Below are 22,253 nucleotides of genomic sequence, written 5' to 3' on the forward strand. Positions count from 1 at the left end.
CTATGGAGTCACCTACACTAGATGAGATTAGAAAAGCTATTAAAGACCTGAAAAACAATACGGCTGCGGGGACCAGCTCCCGGCTGAACTTCTCAAACATGGCAGTGAGCAGCTTTATGAAGTTCTGCACCATATTATGTCGAAAATACTGGAAGACGAGATATTGCCTGCTAGCTGCTTGGACGGCCTCATTTGCCCTCTCTTTAAGAACGGGAACAGACTGGAGTGCGCTAATTACCGAGGAATAACCCTCCTTTATTTGGCGTACAAAATTATGTCCCGTATTCTGTTCAACAGATTGAGACCGCTTGAAGAGTCCTTCGTTGGCGAATACCAAGCAGGTTTCCGTAAGAGCCGATCAACGACGGATCAAATGTTTACCCTGAGATAAATCCTTGATAAATTCCAGGAGTACAACTTGCAGACACAACATGTGTATTGATTTCAAGGCGGTGTACGATTCAGGGAAACGGAATGAATTATGGCAAATTATGCTATAGAACATGGTTTTCCGGCGAAACTGATACGGCTGATTCGTATAACGTTGGACGGATCGAAATTAAGTGTGAGGCATGCGGATGAAATATCGACGTCATTTGTTTCCTTAGATGGATTGAAGCAGGGTGATGGACGATGGTTGAAACCGGCTTTGAAATAAACAGAAAGTAGAACTATGTACGAAGAGCAAACAAATTGGAAAACCGTCGTCTTAGATTAGGGCGACTAACACTAAAGTCGAACGCTGAAGCCACTCTGTTGAAGATCCTTTGCAATCCAGTAATCGCACCGTGCATGCTGTAGTTGGTGCGTTGAAACGGTAAACGGAGCATGGAGTTATTTCTCAAAGACCGAGGGGCAACGTTGATGTTCACTTGCCCAAGAATCGTTGGGCAATCTAAGCGACCTTGAAGAGCGTCGGCAATAAACAAAGCCCTCGCCGTATTCCTACGTACGTACAGAGGCTCCAGATGAATTAGTTGGCAACGATCGTGGTAACTCGGCAGCTGAACAGGGTTTTTCCAAGGTACACTTGCGTAGTGCGAAGCGCAAAAACCTGCGTTGTACCGACTCGATTCTTTCAACCCCATTATTGTAGTTTGGGCTCCAGACTTCAGAACATTATTCTAATTGTTCATTTAGCTAAAACTAAAACTTGTTCATTTTGGCAATCACAATGTCGTGATTCACTTTATCGAATGCAGCGGCCAAACATCAGTCTGCGAACGTTGTACCATACTATTGATTATATAGGAAGACAGGCAGAACAAGTCAGTAGCTATTGATCGCCCAGACGTGAAGCCATGTTGATCGTTACTGAGAAACGGTTTGCAATGGGCCCCAAGTGATTCCAAAATAACCAGCTCGAATAATTTGGACACAGCATTTAGCGAAGTAATCACACGGTAGTTATTAATATCACGTTTGTTGCCCTTCTTGTAAACCGGATACATGTTCGCAGTTTTCCAGCAGGCAGGAAAAATACCACTGTTGATAGATGATTGGAAGATAAGAAGTATCGGGGACACCAAAACGTCCAAATGACTTTTCAGAAGAACCGAGTTTCCCTCGGACCTCTGTCGGGTCCCGGTGATAAGCTACATTTAAGCCGAGAAGAAGCGCTGATAACCATTGTTGCATCGATGTCGATGGCGCCAAGAGTTTGGTTGACTGTCGGAGCAGTGTTCACAGCGCTCTCGATTTCCACGGCTGTAAATACCTCGTTCGAGAACACATTCGAAAACTTCTCGGAAAAGAACGAACAGATGTCCTGTGCCTTAAGCGTCATGGTAATCCCGATTTCTTGCGTTGCTCGCCAGTGGGCGGCAAACAGCCACGACGCCTTCAAAATGCCTGCGTCGCCAGCACGGTCAGACGAACCATCGTCGCCCCGTTCAGCGGTTTCGATACACCGCCAGGGAACCTTCGTCTTCGGCGCCTGCTAGAACGCCGGAAAATCTACAGTGTTCGACATCCCACCGGAGAATCCTACGTCTTCAGCACTCCGCCGGAAAACCCATCGATTTCGGAAGGTCATCCAAAATCCTGTACGTGGTAAATTTTGTAATCATGGCCATGAAATAATTTTCCTTAGCTAGTACATATATACACTCCGTCCAACCCGAATTAATTTGTTTCGGCAGTTCCGTGGGAATCTGCTGTTCTCTCTACGTTTCCATTATTCCGTTAGTGGATTGCACCTCAGACTTCTATTCCTCTATTGATTTTGCGTTTTGGTTGAGTGAGCTTAAGTGAATGCGAGGGTAACTGGGCCAAAGGATTGTAGTTTGGTTCTCGTAGGATTAAGCGGGTGATTTTGAACATTCAGCCATCAACCGAGGATTTCCCCTAAGGAATTGTCTCAAAAAATAGTCGGGCAAGTCAACAGACTGGTGGTTTCTCGTACGCGAGAGTGGCGCTAAAGCCACCAATTTTTATTAATTCCTCCAGATGATTTTGCGAACGGTTATATTATTCAGTGTTTATTAGTACTTATGTCAAAAGCAGGTCATCATAAAGGTGTATCAAGGACAAATCAGCAGAATTCGAAGGAGTTTCACTATTTTAGGGTCTGCCTCATTTGGAGAATTAAACTTAGAAGTGACAGTTCAAAAATTAAAAATTCACTCGGCAATTCCAATAAGACATCGATTAAAAAATATCCCATATCTGTCTGTGTTATTCGATAATTTCAGTTTAATTATTGACGAATACATATACCGAAATGTCCGGTACAAAGCCATCAGAAAATCGGGCACCATGTCTTCTTCTTCATTTTGGGGAAAATACCCCTCGCGTCGTCGTTTCGGTTTTGCATTTTTGCTTATTTTTACGATATCCAAACATTCGTATTCGTCAACGGTTTAATTCTCCAAATGAGACAGACCCTTCAGACATTATAGCTTAGGGTGGCCATCTTTCCCCACTTTCCCCTATGCGACAATATGTTTCATTTTTATTTTCCTACAATATGTTTCATTTTATTTTATTTTTTATTTCGATTACTTTTAAATATATGAAGTACTATGAATGATTATGCGGAACACACGTTTTTCATGAGCAACATTACCTAACAAATGTCGAACATCTCACATTTAAATTTGTGGGGAGAGGTTTTCATGAGTACAATCTTTCCGTGTTTTCGTACCGCTAGAAATAAATTTGTGCAAATATTTGTAAAAGTGCTGTCGGGAAAATGAGAAAATACCTCTCTTCAAGGTTGCCGAAATGCTGTTTTAAATTATAACTTTGAAAAATATAATTTGATGGTTTTCATTGATTTTGGTTGAAATAGTCTCCAAACATTTCAATTTATTTATACGACTTTTAATTCAAACATGGAATATTCGTAACCAATCAGTTTGGTAAATCTTATTCATGTTTCCCCCCAAGTTTTCTCACGTTGAATCACCAGCAATCGCCAAAACAAGTTTGGCGGCACTGTCCCAGGTCGAACGCCGCTTTTTTCAAGCTGTCAGATTGTATTTAGAAAAACTCTCGCCAGACTTGCTTCTTTCTGCCTCCGATCGAAATTAAAAACCGAAATATCTCTAGCTACAGGCCGTGGGCCAGCAAAAAAAGTGGAATCTCCGCCATTACATCTAGCAGTCGGTGTGGAACATCAAAGAAAGTGGCCTGCTGGTCCGGAAAATAAGCGCCCAAAGGCTGGAAGAAAATCGGTGCTTTCTTCGCGAGTCAAAGTGGGGCATCCTTCCGATCTTTCCCTTTGAAGCAATTTACGACGTTTGTGAATGGTGATTTTGATTGTTTCGTCCGAGTGCTTTGCGGAACTTCGAAACAGCAGCTGAAGTTGGTAATTTTCTAGTGTTGGATTGGTGTTTGTAGCGCGACATTGTTCGAGATTATTTCGAAGCAACGGGAACCATCCGGGGTTGAAGTGGAGAAGTTTTGTGGATCGCCCCCACCCCCTCCACTGTTTTAAGGTAAGTCAAACAAATCGAAGGGAGGGGATTCACTCTACTCTTGTTACTAAGCTTCCATTATTGGGTTTGCAAATTTTGCTCATGAGCGATATGAATCTATTGATTCAAGTTGATCTTCATATCAAAGAGGAAGGGGTGTGTTGGTATGTTTGTTTTTTTTTTCATTCAAACATTCTTATAAACAAACTAGCGTTTGTAATGAACTTTTATTTAGAGCATTCAAATGATTATGAGTAACGTTTTCTTAAGATTTCTATTTGGCGTTATGAAAAGTTAAACAAATTATTGATAGGTTATGTGTTTCTCAAACTGTAGGCCACCACCCACCACTCGTGTTTTAATTGAATTTTTGTCGAGATTCTGATTCTTGGCGTAGCTTAACATTTATTCTAGACAACTGTTGTTTTTACTATTATAATTACTCTCTTTACCCGATATAAAGTATATACCAACTGGCTATCGTTAGAAATAAACAAACACATACCCTAGAGTAAAAAAAAACATAAATTCAAATTCGTCCATTTTTCGCAGATTCAAACGAATTTAATGTTGAACTTGTGATCAAAATAATATTGTCATAGACTGTTCTGAAATGAGGAACCTTTTAATACAGGATAGGATTTGGCAAAATTAACATTACTTTATTTTTAACTCCAGAAAATAAGCTAAATGGGGCCACCTTAGCCGTACGGTAAGATGCGCGTCTACAAAGCAAGATCATGCTGAGGGTGGCAATTTTCGGATTGGAAATTGTCTCGACTGCCCTGGGCATAAAAGTATCGTCGTGCTAGCCTCATGATATACGAATGCAAAAATGAAAACCTGGCTTGGAAACCTCGCAGTAAATAACTGTGAAAGGGTTTAATGAACACATAAACTGCGAGGCGTTGCGTTTGTACTTAAACCTAATTTCAAAAATTTATAAAATAATCGGCAGCATGTATAATATATACCATAGAAGCTTCTTCGAAATGTTATGTGTTTGTTCAACGTATTTTTTTATAATCCTGGAAGTTTAACGAAAACCCTGGAAAAAACCTGGAAAATCAGGGAATGTTTATTTCGAGAATGTCTTCTCAATTTTCACTTCTCACTTTTTGACGTAGGACTATGTCTGTGTTTTTTATATTGTATTGTGGTACACTTTACGATTGCAAAACTCAGAGACCGTCACGGAAATATGATAGACTTTGAATTTTAGTCAACGCTTCTTTGTTATGTTCTGGATATACTGATTTTCAACTATTTATTATTGATAATTGATAAAAATTTTAGAAATAGGTAAATCAACCAATCCCGTACATGCTTCGCAAGCACAGACATCGAAATCAATTGACCTTTCCCGTCAAACATTTTTATTCGCTCTATCGATTCTTTGGCTTATTTAAGGTCAACTTTCCCAAAGAACCCGTATTTTTTTAAGCCTCTAACTATTTTTAAAATCAAAAACAAAAACCGAAAAAGTGCTGCACGTGTGAACCGGCCTGAAAACTTCACCCGATGTTCGTTCAAAATCAGGCCAATCGTAAAAAAACAGCACTTTTTTCGAAACATGCTGTGCATATGCACAGCCAAAATATTCAACAACAAAAAAAGCACTTTTTTGATTTTTGTTTTCGATTTTAAAAATAATTAGAGGCCTTAAAAAAATACGGGTTCTTTGGAACCGGGAAAACCGGGAGAACCGGGAATTAACCGGGAATTTTATTTATTTATTTATTTATTGTTGCTACATCCACAGACAAAATCCCCAATGATGGTTTTGGGCGAATATAAAACAAAACTTAAAGTTATACATTTAAAACAATTTACAAAAACATATCAGTCTTCACGTAGTCTACTGTGCTGAAAAGAACTGGTAGAAACGGCGGCGCAGGGTCTGTCGGGGAATGTTAAAGTCGAACAAGGCTGAGACACGATTGAAGTTTCTCTGCAACCCGCTGATAGCACCATGCATGCTGTAGTTAGTTCGGGTGAAAGGCATTCTTGTCATTGCGCCGATTCGTAGTGCTCTGGGACGGAAGTTGATGCTTGCAAGATGTCAGCAATTAGAAGAGCTCGAGTTGTCTCCCTACGGTGTCGAAGCGGTTCCAAATGTATCAACTGACATCGCGATTCATAGCTTGTAAGACGTTGTGGATCCCTCCATGGAAGTTTACGTAGTGCGAAACGTAGGAATCGGCGTCGCACCCACTCGATTCTGTCGGAACCGTTGACGTAGTTCGGGTTCCAAACTGCGGAGCCGTATTCCAGTATAGAACGTACCAGCGAGGAGTACAAGGACTTCAGACAATAAATATCGGAAAAGTCCTTTGAAGTGCGAAAGATAAATCCTAACGCTCTGGAAGCCTTGTCCACGACATATGAGATGTGCAGCTTATCCGATTCAATACGGATTTTTTTTCGTCTTGTTTCAACATAAATTTTGCTGCTTAGAGTTTATTCAGTATTTCCACAGTTATGAACTGCGAGGTTTCTAGGCCAAGTTACCATTTTAAGATTCGGGACCGATTTGCGATTTGGGCGTAATTTTTTTTTAAACAAACATTGTTTTGTGGATTCCGTAGACTGCAAGCGTTTTGCTCCAAAACCAATTCCCTTAACTGCTAGAGGAAAGCTTATTCTGTCGGATACATTTTCTTCTTCTTCTTCTTCTTATTGGCATTACATCCCCACACTGGGACAGAGCCGCCTCGCAGCTTAGTGTTCATTAAGCACTTCCACAGTTATTAACTGCGAGGTTTCTAAGCCAGGTTACCATTTTTGCATTCGTATATCATGAGGCTAACACGATGATACATTTATGCCCAGGGTAGTCGAGACAATTTCCAATCCGAAAATTGCCTAGACCGGCACCGGGAATCGAACCCAGCCACCCTCAGCATGGTCTTGCTTTATAGCTGCGCAACGCTCGTGGGGCTATTTCAACTTTAAAAAAAAAAGTGGGGAAATCGAAGATCTTCATGTTGATTGATTTGAATATTCAGATCTGTACTCAAGGATAGTTTGGAGTGTCGTAGTTGTCGAACAAATTCTTTAGTTTGTCTGTGATGGTGTAACGAAGTCCCGTGGAGCTATTCCAACTCATAAATTAAGTTCAGACATCGAAGATCTTCATGTTGATGGTTTTGAATATTAGTATCTGCACTCAAAGACAGTTTGGAATGTCGTAGATATCGAAAGAATTCTGTAGCGTGTCTGTAATGGTGTAACGAAGTTCCATGGAGCTATTCTAACTTGTTAAAATAGACATCAAACATCTTCTTGTTGATCTATTTGAATATAAGGATCTTGAGCTCAAGGACAGTTTGGAGTGTCGTAGATGTTAAACGAATTTTGTCATATGTCTACAATCAATGGTGCAACGAAATCCCGTGGAGCTATTCCAACTCATAAACATAGTTGAGACATCGAAGATCTTCATGTTGATCAATTTGAATATTAAGATCTGAGCTCAAAGACAGTTTGGAGTATCGTAGTTGTCGAACGAATTCTGTAGTTTGTCTATAATGGTGTAACAAAGTCCCGTGGAGCTATTCCAACTCATAAAAAATGTGGGGACATCGAATATCTTCATGTTGATCGATTTGATCATGAGGATCTGTACTTAAAGATGGTTTGGCGTGTCGTAAATGTCCAGCGAATTCTGTAGTGTATCTGTATTGCTTTAATGACGCACCGTGGAGCTATTCCAATTCATAAAAATAGTGGGGACATCGAAGATCTTCATGTTGATCGATTTGAATATTTGGATCTGAGCTCAAGGACAGTTTGGAGTATCGTATATATTGAAAAAGATCTGTTATACCACTGGACAGGCGCACAATTTTATCATAAAGCATTTCACTTTTAATTATTCAACCAGAATATGTTAAAGTATGGTGTTGATTCCTTAGAACATCAAAATTTCAACTCAAGGATAGTTTGGATGCTCTAGATTATTCTAGTGTCCGTAACCTGACCTGTGCAATATTTTTCCTGGATGGAACAGTTAATTATGAACATTTTTGCTAAAGCAGAGGTTCCCAAACTTTTTGAATATGCGACCCCCCTAGCAGCATCCCATGTTGCTTGCGACCCACCAGGTACAAAATGCATTGATTTTAAGAAATTGAATAAAAATGAGTTCCCGTTTGATTAAATAATTCATAACAAATCGCAATCATTTTTTTTCTATTTGGGTTGGATTTGGATTGGATTTGCATTGGATTTGGATTGGGTTTGGATTGGATTTGCATTGAATTTGGATTGGATTTGCATTGGATTTGGATTGGATTTGGATTGGGTTTGGATTGGATTTGGATTTGATTTGGATTGGATATGTAAGATAGATAAGATAGGACGGATATGTAAGAAAGACGCGCGTTTGTGAACTCGATGATTCCGAAACTATATTTCATTTAAACAGAACAAACTTTATATAAAAAAATACAAAGAAAAAGGGCTTGAAAGGTTTTAACAAAGAGACGAAATATTTGTAAGGGAGTAAATGTAATGGTGATCGTTGCGCCAAACTGATTAGATCACTTTGGATCGTAGTTGATAGGGTGATTCCTTAATTTGGCGCCAACACCCCTTTTCAAAAAAAAAGTGGAGTGATTTGTGATGGATTTTTCGAAGGAGTTTCTAAAGGTACTCTCGAAGTATTTCCAAATAATTCTTAAAAGCAAAATATCCGTAAAAACTACTCCAGGTGTTTTCTAAAGTTTTCCTCAAGATACTTCTGAATGAGTTCCTTAAAAAATCCCAAGGAATTTCAAAAAAATATCCGAAGCATTTTCTGAAGGTTTTTACAGTAAAGCAGTAATAGAACGCTAGTGGCACTGCAATCATTGAAATTATTCTGCCAAAATTGTTGAAAAATTGAATGAATGGGGATGGCATCAGGTTGTTATTAAAAGACAGAATCACCGTCTTCGACCAGAGGTCACACAGACTGAACACTTAACATCTAGCATGAGACAACGAACAGGACATTCACACAACACCCAGTGGTCCAGTGGAGAACTTTTCGCTTTACGAAAAGTTTTCTCCTTACCGGGCGGGAATCGAACCCACACTCCACAGCACATGCGTCTAGACGATTGACGTCGCAAAACGCACGGCCACGAAGCCCACAACCTTATTATTCCTTGCTTTTTTTGTTAGGCAGTCGGTTTTACTTAACCGCTACTGTGGCGAGATCTACTATGGTATTCTGCTGTACAGAATCTATTTTTAGATTTCCATTCATCATTATTGTTGTCGTTGCCAGTCCATCTCATCGTGAGCCCATTGTGTCCATTTGTACATGTCGTGTATCCAATGATCGTTGCATTGTTCGGTTGCCATTTAATTCGGGTAACGTTGGAGGAATGCCTCCGAGAAGAACAAGTTGTCAGTCGTCATCAGGCAGCCGTGACGGTAAGGCGCGTACCCCAAAACGCCACCAAACGGTCCAAGCAAACTAGATGTTGGTCATGCGAACAGGTAGAAGGACGTTAGGTATGAGTACGTTAGGCATTAAGAATGTTAAGCGTGAGGTGATCCAAAGGTGGCGGCAGCACTACGAAGAGCACCTGAATGGCGATGTGGCAGACGAGGATGGCGGTATGGTGATGGACCTGGAGGAACGCGCGCAGGACATAATTCTACCGGCTCCGGATCTCCAGGAAATCCAGGAGGAGAAGAACTGAAGGCTGAACTGAACGGCTGAAGAACAACAAAGCCCCTGGGGTTGACCTGGGAGGGAGAAACAGATTCAAAAAATGTGTGTGTCAAGCCGAGCCGAAATCTAGCTGTCATGACATGTCAGTGTGAGCCGAGAATAAAACTCTCGTCAAGAAAATTTTCCAAGGCGCTATAACAACAATAACACACAAAACAAAATTGGGTCTTTTCAGGTGGCGCCTACGTTGATTGTTTATTCTTGTTGAAAATTTGCTTGTAGCCTGACGACAGTATTTATTTATTTGATGTGTAGTATCGAGAGCTCCCTCCCAGCGGTTGACCAACTACCAGGAGAGCTATTTAAACACGGTGGTGAGGCACTGGCTAGAGCGCTGCACTGGGTCATTACCAAGAATTGGGAGGAGGAAGTTTTGCCGCAAGAGTGGATGGAAGGTGTCGTGTGTCCCATCTACAAAAAGGGCGATAAGCTAGATTGTAGCAACTACCGCGCAATCACATTGCTGAATGCCGCCTAAAAGGTACTCTCCCAAATTGTATGCCGTCGACTAGCACCAATTGCAAGGGAGTTCGTGGGGCAGTACCAGGCGGGTTTTATGGGCAAACGCTCCACCACAGACCAGGTGTTCGCCATTCGCCAAGTACTGCAGAAATGTCGCTAATACAACGTACCCTACCCACACATCATCTATTCATCGACTTCAAAGCGGCATATGATACACACTTAATTTTTTTTACCGGGATCTCAGCAAAATGTTGAACTTTTACCGAGAATCGCACAGCCGTGCCCCAGCAAACATGTTTTTTGCCGAGATTTCTGTCAAAATTGCTGATAATCAGCAAATAATTTGCCGAACATCAGCTAACAAACGCTGTTTTTGCCGGAATATCAGTTATTTATTTTGCTGGCGCACGGCTGTGCGGATTTTTGCCGAGCTGCAGAAATAAAAACTGAGAGTGTACAATCGATCGAGACCAGCTATGGCAGCTAATGCACGAACACGGATTTCCGGACAAACTGACACGGTTGATCAAAGCGACGATGAATCGGGTGATGTGCGTAGTTCGAGTTTCAGGGGCATTCTCGAGTCCCTTCGAAACCCGCAGAGGGTTACGGCAAGGTGATGGTCTTTCGTGTCTGCTATTCAACATCGCTTTGGAAGGGGTAATACAAAAAGCAGGGATTAACACGAGTGGTACAATTTTCAATAAGTCCGTCCAGCTATTTGGTTTCGCCGACTACATAGATATTATGGCACGTAACTTTGAGAAGATGGAGGAAGCCTACATCAGACTGAAGAGAGAAGCCAAGCGGATCGGACTAGTCATTAACACGTCGAAGACAAAGTACATGATAGGAAGTGATTCAAGAGAAGACAATGTGAGCACCCACCGTTTGCATCGGTGGTGACAAAATCGAGGTGGTAGAAGAATTTGTGTACCTGGACTCACTGGTGACTGCCGAAAATGATACCAGCAGAGAAATTCGGAGACGCATAATGGCTGGAAATCGTACCTACTTTGGACTCCGCAAGACGCTCCGATCGAATAGAGTTCGCCGCCGTACTAAACTGATAATCTACAAAACGCTCATTAGACCGGTAGTCCTCTACGGACACGAGACCTGAACGATGCTCGTGGAGGACCAACGCGCACTTGGAGTTTTCGAAAGGAAAGTGTTGCGTACCATCTATGGTGGGTTGCAGATGGCGGACGGTACGTGGAGGAGGCGAATGAACCACGAGTTGCATCAGCTGTTGGGAGAACCATCCATCGTTCACACCGCGAAAATCGGAAGACTGCGGTGGGCCGGGCACGTAGCCAGAATGTCGGACAGTAATCCGGTGAAATGGTTCTCGACAACGATCCGACGGGAACAAGAAGGCGAGGTGCACAGCGGGCAAGGTGGATCGATCAGGTGGAGGACGACTTGCGGACCCTCCGCAGACTGCGTGGTTGGCGAAGTGCAGCCATGAACCGAGTTGAATGGAGAAGTCTTCTATGTGCAGCACAGGCCACTCCGGCCTTAGTCTGATGATAAATAAATAAAACTTAATTCGTCTTAGACGGTTCTAAATTATCTTTATTCAAGAAAACACACTTACCGTCTATAAATCTGATTGATAATTTTAGAAAATTATATCATCATCACAGAATTTCCAAAATATCAAAAATCATGTTAAAGCTTAGATTTAGATATCAAACTGGAATTTTAGAATTTATATCAAAGAATTATAATCAAAGAGGTGAGCTAGCCTAGGGCTGAAAGCCTCTGAAATAAAGACAATAATAATAACAATAAATTATAGTTTTTTAAGGACTGTTTTTTAAGGTCTGTGAAACCATTAGCAATACTCCATTTCTTAAGAAATGGTTTCCCTAAAAATATCAAGCATTTTAAAATCCGCTTTGATATTCTCCGAGAAATCTGACAAAAATATTCCTTGAGCTGTCTCGTTTCTGAATAATGGTTCCGATAGTAACGTTTAAAACATTCTAAATCAATCCTATCTCAAGTTCCTAAAGCATGTTATTTTTTTTAACTTAAGCTTAATAACTTAAGATAATAAAATAAGCTAGTTCATAACAACGGAATACGAATACCTTGAACTCACATTGAATAGAGGTGCTTTATTATATGAATAAATCTCATGTTTAATTTTCTATTTTTTTTCGGTAGTTGTTATTATTTTTCTATAGAACGCTTAAATGTTTTTCCAAGAAAAATATTTTACTTGAGAAATCTTTTTCAGAAATCACAATTTAAATCAAATTTATATATAGGATAACAATGCCTCTATCACTTATCAGAGCTTTCGTCTTAATTAATATGTTGCTAATGTGATTGAGGGCCCTCCTTAGCCGTGCGGTAAGACGCGCGGCTACAAAGCAAGACGATGCTGAGGGTGGCTGGGTTCGATTCCCGGTGCCGGTCTAGGCAATTTTCGGATTGGAAATTGTCTCGACTTCCCTGGGCATAAAAGTATCATCGTGCTAGCCTCATGATATACAAATGCAAAAATGGTAACCTGGCTTAGAAACCTCGCAGTTAATAACTGTGGAAGTGCTTAATGAACACTAAGCTGCGAGGCGGCTCTGTCCCAGTGTGGGGATGTAATGCCAATAAGAAGAAGAAGAAGAAGAATGTGATTGAAAAGAAAGAATGAATGCATAAATAAGCTTTGATTCACTTCTAAGGCTCTGTCTCATTTCCCGAATCAAATTTAATTTTACTTAAAACTGACAGTTCGAAAATTTGAAATTCAGCCGGCCATAAGAATGGCTGCGTGCTACCCAGCAATTCCAATAAGACATCGATCAATAATGATTTGATATCTGTCAAAAGTAATCCTGCTCATCCAGCAGGGTTATTCGATAATTATTGAACTGTCACTTTTAAGTTTAATTTGAGTTTAATTATCCAATTGAGACAGACCCTAACAGTGGCTGCTAGAATAGCCAAGTTGAATGTACCTAAAGGATAGAGACGGAAACGATAAAGCAGGAACGGGCGGTGGCTTTATAACTGACAAGCCTGTTACTGAAAAAAACACCACAGAGGAATTTGCTTAACAGGCGCTTTATTAACACATTACCATATTGTTTTCTTTGATTCATTTAGGATGTTTTGTAATACAATTCCATAGATTTTAGTCACATGATCAGAAAAACAATCGAAAAAATGTCGCGTAAAACAAGCATGGTTGTTCAACAGTTTAATTTGTTAAATGAATGCAAAACCAATGCGAAACATTTCTCGAGCATTTTTTTTTTCTCGATACATTTCTGCCGGAAATGTTCCAAAATTTGAACCGGGAAAACCTGGATAAAACCGGGAATTCCAAAATGGAAATTGAGTGGCCACCCTGTTGTGGAATGTTGATCTTAAATAAGCCAAAGAATCGACTGAGACATTAAAACCAGATACAATTGTTGACGGGAAAGGTCAATTGAGGAAAACTCGTCTAGGATCAACTTTATCTTATCGAGGACACCAACCTTATATGGCGCATCTATAGTTTGATTCCATTTTCTTAACAACTTTTAAACGCAATGGTCGATCGTTATCAAATTTAATAGTGATCAACAAGGCTTTGTCCCCTGTCGAATGCAACTTGTTGCGAGAAAATCGGATAAAAATTACTATATGAAAAAGTGGCTAATGTTTTTCGGTTTTCGTGCACACACACACACACACACACACACACACACACACACACACACACATACACACGGACAGACAGACATTTGTTCGGGGCAGCAGGGACCCCTCCCCATGGCCACTGCGAGTTAGACCGGGACCATCGTCCCTAACCCCTTATCCCAAGGCGTCAAGCGACACGTGCCGAGGGGATGCATGGCCAGGGGGGTGAAATAATAAGCTAGGCCTTTAACGGAGCCTGTGGGGTACCTGGGCACCCTCCACAGTAATTGTCCCTTACCGCGTCATGCTGGGCTCTGGCGTGGTGGACCTCTTTTCCCGAGCGACTCGTGGGACCAAAATGGAAAACCAAGTCAATTCTTCAATTAGTGGTAGTAGTGTAGGCGACAACCCCTTCGCAAGAGGTGGGTTGTTCAGGTCTCCGCCTAGGAGGCCAGAGGCAATAGTCGGCAGCTCAATGCGCAGCGCCAGCGTGGGTCACTCAACTTTCCTCTCGGCTAGAAAAACGCCGGTAGGGGTTATTGACGGCCCATGGCTTGTGGAGGCGATGAACCGCAAACGCGATGGGCTTTCGGCCTTCGAGGTGGCGACGGAACAGCTGGACGCCATCATCGACTTTGCGTCATCGAAGCATAATATCAGTAAGGACCTCAAGAGGAGCTTGCAGAAACTTCGAAAGTCGATGCTGGACGCCAAGCTGGAGAGGGCGGTCGGGACGGCCAAGTGTAAACCAGTGAAATCCGTGGAGTCGAGGTCTACCCAGACTGAGGCCCAAGGATTCGCGGACTCGGCCAAGGTCGAATCGACCGAAGGCGTGCCAGCGAAGACGGTGGTAAAAAAGTCTACCCAGATTGAGGCTCAAGTATTTGCGGGTACGTCGGGGGTGACTTCTCCAACGGAGCAGACACAAAAACGGAGGAGATAGTCTCCAGGGGATGAGCTCCCTGGGGGCCGCTCCAAAACGCGGAGGGTTACTACCCCGAACAAGGGTAGTGGGGCTGGGAAGCTGAACCAAGGCCAGGTACCTCCAAAACTGGGGGAGGAAGAACCAGGAAAGGTCCGTCCACCCAAGAAAGACTGTGGTAAGGGGTTACGGCAGAGCTCTCAGCCGCACCAGACCAGGAAAATAGAGGGGGATGACGCCTCCTGGACCCTGGTCAAGAACAAGAGGAAACCGAAGACGTCAAGGGCCGAAAAGAAGGCCCAGGCGAATGAGGGTAGCAAGAAGTCTAAGGTAGGCGCCAATCGCTCCAGGGGCGATGCCCTAGTCATCACGGCGGACGAGGCTAAGTACTCGGACGTCTTGAAGGCGATGAGGAGTGACGTCAAGCTCGGTGAACTCGGCGCCGACGTACGTCGAATAAGACGTACCCGGATGGGCGAGATGATCCTCGAGCTGAAGCGGGGCGTCTCGCAAAAGGGCGCCGCCTACAAGAAGTTGGCGGAGGAAGTCCTAGGCGAGACGGTCAAGGTGAGGGCACTCACGACGGAGGTGAATCTAAGGGTTAAAGACCTGGACGAGATCACCGAAGTCGAAGAGCTCGTCACGGCACTGCGGCGACAGTGTGAAGTGGAGACGCCCACCGCAGCTGTTCGGCTACGGAAAGGTCCGGCAGGGACGCAGGTAGCATATTGGTTCGGCTATCTGCAGCGGACGCCTCCAAGGTAGTCAAGTTAGGGAGCGTCAAGGTGGGATGGTCGGTGTGCCCTGTGGGCATATACGAGCAACCCGAAGTTTGCTTCAAGTGCCTGGAACCGGGGCACAAGCAATGGGACTGCAAAGGCCCTGACAGAAGCAATCTCTGCCGACGCTGCGGATTGGAGGGACATAAGGCACAATGCTGCACGAACCCTCCCAATTGTTTGATTTGTTCCAGCAAAGCTGTGAGCAGCAAGCTCCCCATAGGGGGTTCGATGTGCCCGGCGTTTAAGCGTGCTGCAAAATCACAGTGCCGGTAACGTAGCTGGCTTGCTCGGCCACGTCCGAGTGTTTGGTGTGCGCAGGTTTAGAGGAAACGGCGGAACACGTGTTCTTCGTGTGCCCACGTTTTCGTGCAATGCGTGACCACATGTGGACTCAAGGATGACTAGTTCAGGCGCAAACAAGAGGTGGTCAAAGGGATCGGAGTCGGCTTCATGAGTCATACCGGTAGAGATGTCGCAAATTAATCGATTACTTCGATTAATCGATTCATCGTTGTGATAATCGATTAACTTTGAATCGATTACTATACAATGATTAATCGATTCAATAATCGACAAGAATCAAGAGTAATCGATTAGTAACTAATCGATTAATCGGGATTTTACGACATCTCTACATACCGGTGGTCATCTCGATCCTTTTATCGAACAAGTGGCCGCGCGAAGAACAACATGGTATCGTCGCTTTGGCGGCGACGGTCAACCGGGCGGGTTCCGAGCCCGAGGACGGAAGGGGTTCTCGTCAAGGCTGGGGTAGGTGTAGGCACCGCGTCGACAAGTCCCTCTGTGTGTTGGCGAACAGACCCTATCGCAGAGAGGTCAATTTGGAGTGCACGCGACATCATTATTCTTGATACCAGTCGTGCAGAGGGAAGTAGGCGCGAAGTCTACCCTTCCCACCTTCCGAGGACATAGGGCGTGGTAAGGCCACCTGGGAAGCCGGCAATGCGCTGGCACGATATCATGGTGTTCTTCTAAAAAAGCGAGTCACGATGTTCGATGCTGTCGTGCACTGGCTCCCCTCTGAAGCATTACTTTTTGGTTGTACCGAAGGGACTATGGGCTTGGCGGCAATGGAAATGGTTTAGCGAGTCGGGGATGTAGTCCTGCCTCCCTCGTTTGCTGTTGGAGGTGGTCCCTAACCCCGCACTTCCTGGATAACCCAGGCCAAATCGTCCCGCTCCCTAAGGTCGAAAAAACAGATTAAAAAAAAATGTTTGCGCTATTCATAGATACAGCCGCTAAAAGAAAACGTTTCAGTACATTCAAAGTTAATTGCCTATATGCCGGGTATTAAGCCACCCGGAGTGGAAATTAATTACTATGTCTGAAAACTTGATTATGCATATGTACAACATGTGATAGATTTAGTTCGGAAAAGGTATTGGAGGGTAACCGCCCCTTCGGTGGGGTTTGATCCCACGACCCCAGTTCGCATGACAGGTGCTTTCCCTACTAAGCTACGAAGGACCTCCGTCGTCCACCGCAGCTTAGCGGGCGGTTACCCTCCAATACCTTTTCCGAACTAAATCTATCACATGTTGTACATATGCATAATCAAGTTTTCAGACATAGTAGAAAACGTTTTTTTTCGAAGAAAAACCTCAATAACTTTTGATCCGCATGAGATATGGCAACGCTAAGTCCATGAAAAGTTGCGCCTTGCAAATTACAAAAAGTGGTCTGAACATCACATTGCTGAGAAATTTGAAACAAAAAAGCCCGGAGTTGAACTTAATCTAGAATTAAAAAACACCTAAATAAAGAATAAAAAAAAAGAAGGAACAAAAAAGTTAGAGCAAAAAAACTATTTTATTAAGGGTCACCCTAAGTAAACTTGGAAAAATTGCTCTAAATCAGTCAATTTAAGAGCTAGAGAAATAATGTTTTGAGTAAAATTCTTGGAAACTGGCTGAACTACAACCTCGCGGAACATTGTATACCCATATTTCTGCAAATGAAGAAGTTTTTTCTTTCATTTTTTTTTTCAAATGTGGCCCAACCCAATTTTTATAAAAACCTCAATAAGCCCCTTACCGTTAGGAGCAACTTTGTAGGACAAAGTTTTTTTTCTATCTTTGCTATTTTCGCCTTGAAAAACTTATTACCACTCTCCCTGGATCAATGTGCATTCGAATTAACGGTTGTGGATATTTACACACGTGTCGGGTGCCAGCCTAAATATCTGTTATCTGTGGTTGTAGGAAAACCTTCTAGAAACACTAGAAGTCCACCATCCAAAACATTTTGAAATTCAATTTCTAGAATGAGTGACAAACTACTGAATGATCGAACGCAAATTAGGGTAACGGTACCAATAGTGGAGATATCAGTAGATCTACAAAAGAAAATGTTTTTAATAAATCGTTAATTATGGGAACTTTACAGCTTTAAATTCTTAGCTTATAGATAAACTAATAAATTTGCTAGCAAAAATGAAATTGATGTTATTTAACTTCAATAACTACCAAATATTGCTTGCAACACTAATGGGTACACTGTTCCTTTGATTGTGCCACGTTTGGCCTAAAGTCGTTTGGCCTAATGCCGTTTGGCATAAGGTCGTTTGGCCTAAAGTCATTTGGCCTAATGGTCGTTTGGCCTAATGGACGATTGGCCTAATGGTCGTTTGGCATAATAGGTACATATAGGCGTAAACGATTGAAATATATTGTTTATATGAAATTCTTTTTGTAGGTGCAAAATAAAGCCATGTGCAGTGATCAAAAAGCGAAATACAAACTAACGTTAAAATATTGCAAATCACTTTTACAATACAATAAAACCAGGAATTTATAAAAAGGAAGGTATAAAAAACAATGAACCAGATATGTTTTGGCAATGTCGACATATGAAAACAGTATAACTTGAAAGAACTGATCATGCTTTAAAGAAGGCATCAACATTTTTGGAAAATGCTTGTCATATGCAATACCAAAGCAACATGCAGTAAAACTCGAAAGAACAGCACATGCTTTAAAGAAGGTGTCAACCGTTTAGTAAAGATTGTATGTTTCCTATACAATGTCAAAACTGTAAAACTCAAAATACAAACTCCAATCGATTTTGGCATCACGTTCAGAACATTTATGTTGCCAAAATCGAATGGTTTTTGTTTTCTTATGATACTTTAACATTTCTTCACTTTTTGTGACGCTAGCCACACTGTGACCCTTTTTTTACATTAAGATACTCATTTTTCTTATGTTGTAAAACACAGAATTTTATTTCAAAATGAAAAGTGAAATTTTAATCATTTTTGAGGGGAATGAATTATTGGCAATGGCTGATTTTCTATCCGCCGCTTCCTCATCCAGGCGCTATCGTATATGCGCAAATAGCCAGCAAGAGTTAACCGCCAGAAATTTGTATGGCGAAAGATATCTAACGCGGGTTTTCTCAAAATTAGGAACTTTTCATGAAAAACTATTTGGTACCGGTTATGAAGGGTGATCTCCGCTACTACGCCTACCAAATAATTTTTTGATTAAGGTGCTTAATTTTGAGAAATCGAACCGTAGATGCCTTTCGCCATACTGATTTCAAAAAGTTAACTCCTAGTGTGCCGCTGTAAGCAGGCTCAAAGTGGGCGATTCATTGATGATTTTTCAGCGGAAACATTTTGCTTTATTTTTAAAAATCAAAATGTTTATCCACAATATTTTTTTTCAGGCAAAATATACATGGAAGAAAGTGAGTTTCCAAAAAAACATCAGAAACTGTACTTCAGACAATATTCGGTTAAAATTGAATTAAATCGCTTATCAGCAGAGTGAACCCAAACTTATGGCCGACAGACGTCTCCCTAATAAAGAAAATAATAATAATAAAAAAAAACTTTTAGCCGATGCATACTATGCACTTGAGTAAACATTTTGATTTTTAAAAATAAAACAAAATGTTTCCGCCGAAAATCATCAATGCCCTTCAAAGATGATTAAAATTGGATTCCATTTCACTTTTCATTTCAATTTAGAGAAAAATCAACATATTTTTACAACATAATAATAAGACAAATGAGTATCTTAATGTAATATTTTAGTACATAAAAAATGGAAATTGTTAGTTTAAAATACCTACGGTGTAAGATCTACTTAAATTCTTTGTATCGAGCTAACAATACCCGAAATCGGATGTAAGACGGCGAAAATACGACCAAAAAGTTTTGCCTATATTTTTAGAGGGTGAACCCAAACTTTTGGCCGGGAGTGTACATATCGTATGTGACTGACGATGACTATCGGATAATGTTGTTGTACACCAATAATAGTAATGTGGATTTCCTAATGTAGCATTAAATAAAATATTAACATTTTCACATATTTTACTAGAAAGAATAATTTACGTTTTTCAAATTATGCCAAACGACCATTAGGCCAAACAACCATTAGGCCAAATGACTTTAGGCCAAATGACCTACAACCGTTCCTTTAGTGGTGGTTAAAATTAATTTTGGTTCCCCTATGATTTCTTATGAGACTCGCTACTATTGGTACCTACAGTTGCACCACTATAGGTGCAAGGGAGTCAATATTATTAAGGAAAATCATTCTTTTCAAAAGGAATTTCAAGCGAAATCTTACGATAACTTGCATTTAACAGGATATCGCATCAAGACGCATCAACTGACATCATCGTAAAGTGTATAATTATGATAAATCCCATTTAAACCCCATAACCTCCACTATTGGTGCTACCTCCACTAAGGGTGGAGAAATCTCCAATGTGAAGGTTTTTTAGCTCTCTCATTCATTTAAAAGTACAGCAATAGTTCGCTAACTGGGCGCTTTTTAACTGGACTGTTTTTTAACTGGGCGTTCGCTAACTGGGCCCAGAGTGGCCAGAATATATTTTGATAAATCGGTAGCTTGACTGTAAAAAAATCGGTAGTTATCGGTAGGCCGGAAAAAGTACCAAATCATATGAAAATGTATATTTAAAGGGGCATTTAGCCTCATGTTGAAAAATTTCATATAACCTCTTTCAAAATATGTAAACCTCACGATTGAAAAGTTCATCCTTGAGAGCCATAATTTATTGTTTATATGCACTTTCCTTATCAAAAATAAAATCAGTGTCGATTAAGTTCAGATAAATATAAAATTTCCTAAAACTTTTCTAGTTTGAATCTGAACCTAAATTAAATTACAAAGTTCGTGGTTTACCCAGCAGTGTTCTTTTTATGTATAAGATCTATTTCAATATAATAATTACCTATGTTGCTGTTCAGAAAAATTCCACATTTGTAAAGTGGATTGGTTGACAATCAGACCAATCCCCTTTACATATGAAGAACTTTTTTGAACACCAGCATTTGCAATCAAATTAATCTTCCGAGTCATTTGAGGTTTGAATCCGCAGAAAATGGAACTAAGTGGTATGACAACTTCAAGTACTTCAAGTATCTCAATGGATATAAAATGAATTTAAAATGGCTGAAATGCATGTTTCTCAGATTCAAAATCAATATGTATCGCAAAACAGCTTGAATGACTGCTGATTTACTCTGATCATTTAAAAAGTTTACAATGATATGGAAATGCTACTATCATTTCCCAAACTCGGACGTACATGTTCATGATAGAATTAAAAAAAATATTGACGAGCTTCAGACCGGACCATTATTCAATTCTAGCCGCATAACATGGTTAGCTTATTTTATTTAATGTTATGTTATTTTATGAAATTCGTTGATGAAAGGGTGCAATTTGGAACCACTGTAGAATAAACAGTGAAATCTCTTCTCCTTAATTCAAGAATAGTTGTACATATCCAAGATTTTTTTATGTACAGGTTATCCGACTTGTCAATATCCCCAACTCAGCCATCTTGGATTTTTGTATGGAATTTATGCTCGTTTGTTTACGTTTTGCACTGAAAATGTATGTTTCCCCCCCGCGCTGGTTATTCCCATCTACTGACGAAGTCAGATAACCTGTACATAAAAAAATCTTGGTACATATCATCACATTTGGATTTGGTTGAGAAATACCACACTCGTTTCTACGCTGCAAAGAAAAAGCTTCCAATCTAACAGAAAACCCAATATTTATAAAATAAAAACTCGGAAAGCAATTAGATTAAGATTTGGAGAAAGCCTAAATTGCAAAAAAAAATCAGCAAGCAAAACTTCCTTAGCTCAAAAAAAAAATCCAATTCTTTATGTTAGTGGAAAGTTTCGTAGAAAAATGTCCGTGACATCAATGTTAGTTATTGAGCAAACCTGCTAAAAATATTTTAAAGTAATAGATGCGGATGATCCTCAAGTCTTCTTTATCAAAGTGCAGTAATGTAATGTCGCAAGTGACGAGATAATTATTGAAATTGTTGGTCCTATCTGGTACAGACCTTATCTTACTTATATGGATATGGATGTGATGCAAAATGTTATCTTAACAGATAAGACGGACTACAGAGAAATCGGTAGGTCTGGCCACCCTGACTGGGCCAAAGCCCAGTTAAAAAGCAGTTATCCGTCAAAAAACAACAACAAAGACTCGGTGACGAGGGGATTCTGAATGGTATATTCTTCAAGCTTCGTGTAAAACACGATCACAACAATGCATCGCGAATTCCCTCGTCAGCCCAGTTAGGCTGTGAACCATTCCACTGATTCGTTTAACTTTTAGTTAAAATTTGTCATTCCGATGGTTATTTTCCCATCGTGGTTAAAATTTTACTCCGAAGCCGACCCATTTGAGTTTTGACAGATTGATAGTTATTTGGAACGAAATGGATTTGGCGCCAATTTTCTCGCGAACAAAGTTTAACTATCGAAC

At 41.0% G+C, this 22,253-nt stretch overlaps 1 protein-coding gene across 3 annotated transcripts in view; it reads left to right on the forward strand.

Annotated features, from left to right (window-relative positions):
- The first annotated feature begins 3,459 nt into the window (after nucleotides 1–3,459).
- LOC134224694 (transcriptional regulator ATRX homolog) overlaps nucleotides 3,460–22,253 on the forward strand; it is a 28,779-nt gene continuing 9,985 nt past the window's right edge. For 2 of the 3 annotated variants that reach the window (XM_062704215.1, XM_062704216.1), the window contains exon 1: nucleotides 3,460–3,941. The gene's annotated coding sequence lies outside the window, so the exon portion shown is untranslated. The remainder of the gene's footprint in view (nucleotides 3,942–22,253) is intronic. The other variant, XM_062704217.1, reaches the window with a different exon arrangement.

The sequence above is a fragment of the Armigeres subalbatus genome, chromosome 3 (assembly GCF_024139115.2).
Source record: "Armigeres subalbatus isolate Guangzhou_Male chromosome 3, GZ_Asu_2, whole genome shotgun sequence".
Classification (NCBI taxonomy): Eukaryota; Metazoa; Arthropoda; class Insecta; order Diptera; family Culicidae; genus Armigeres; species Armigeres subalbatus.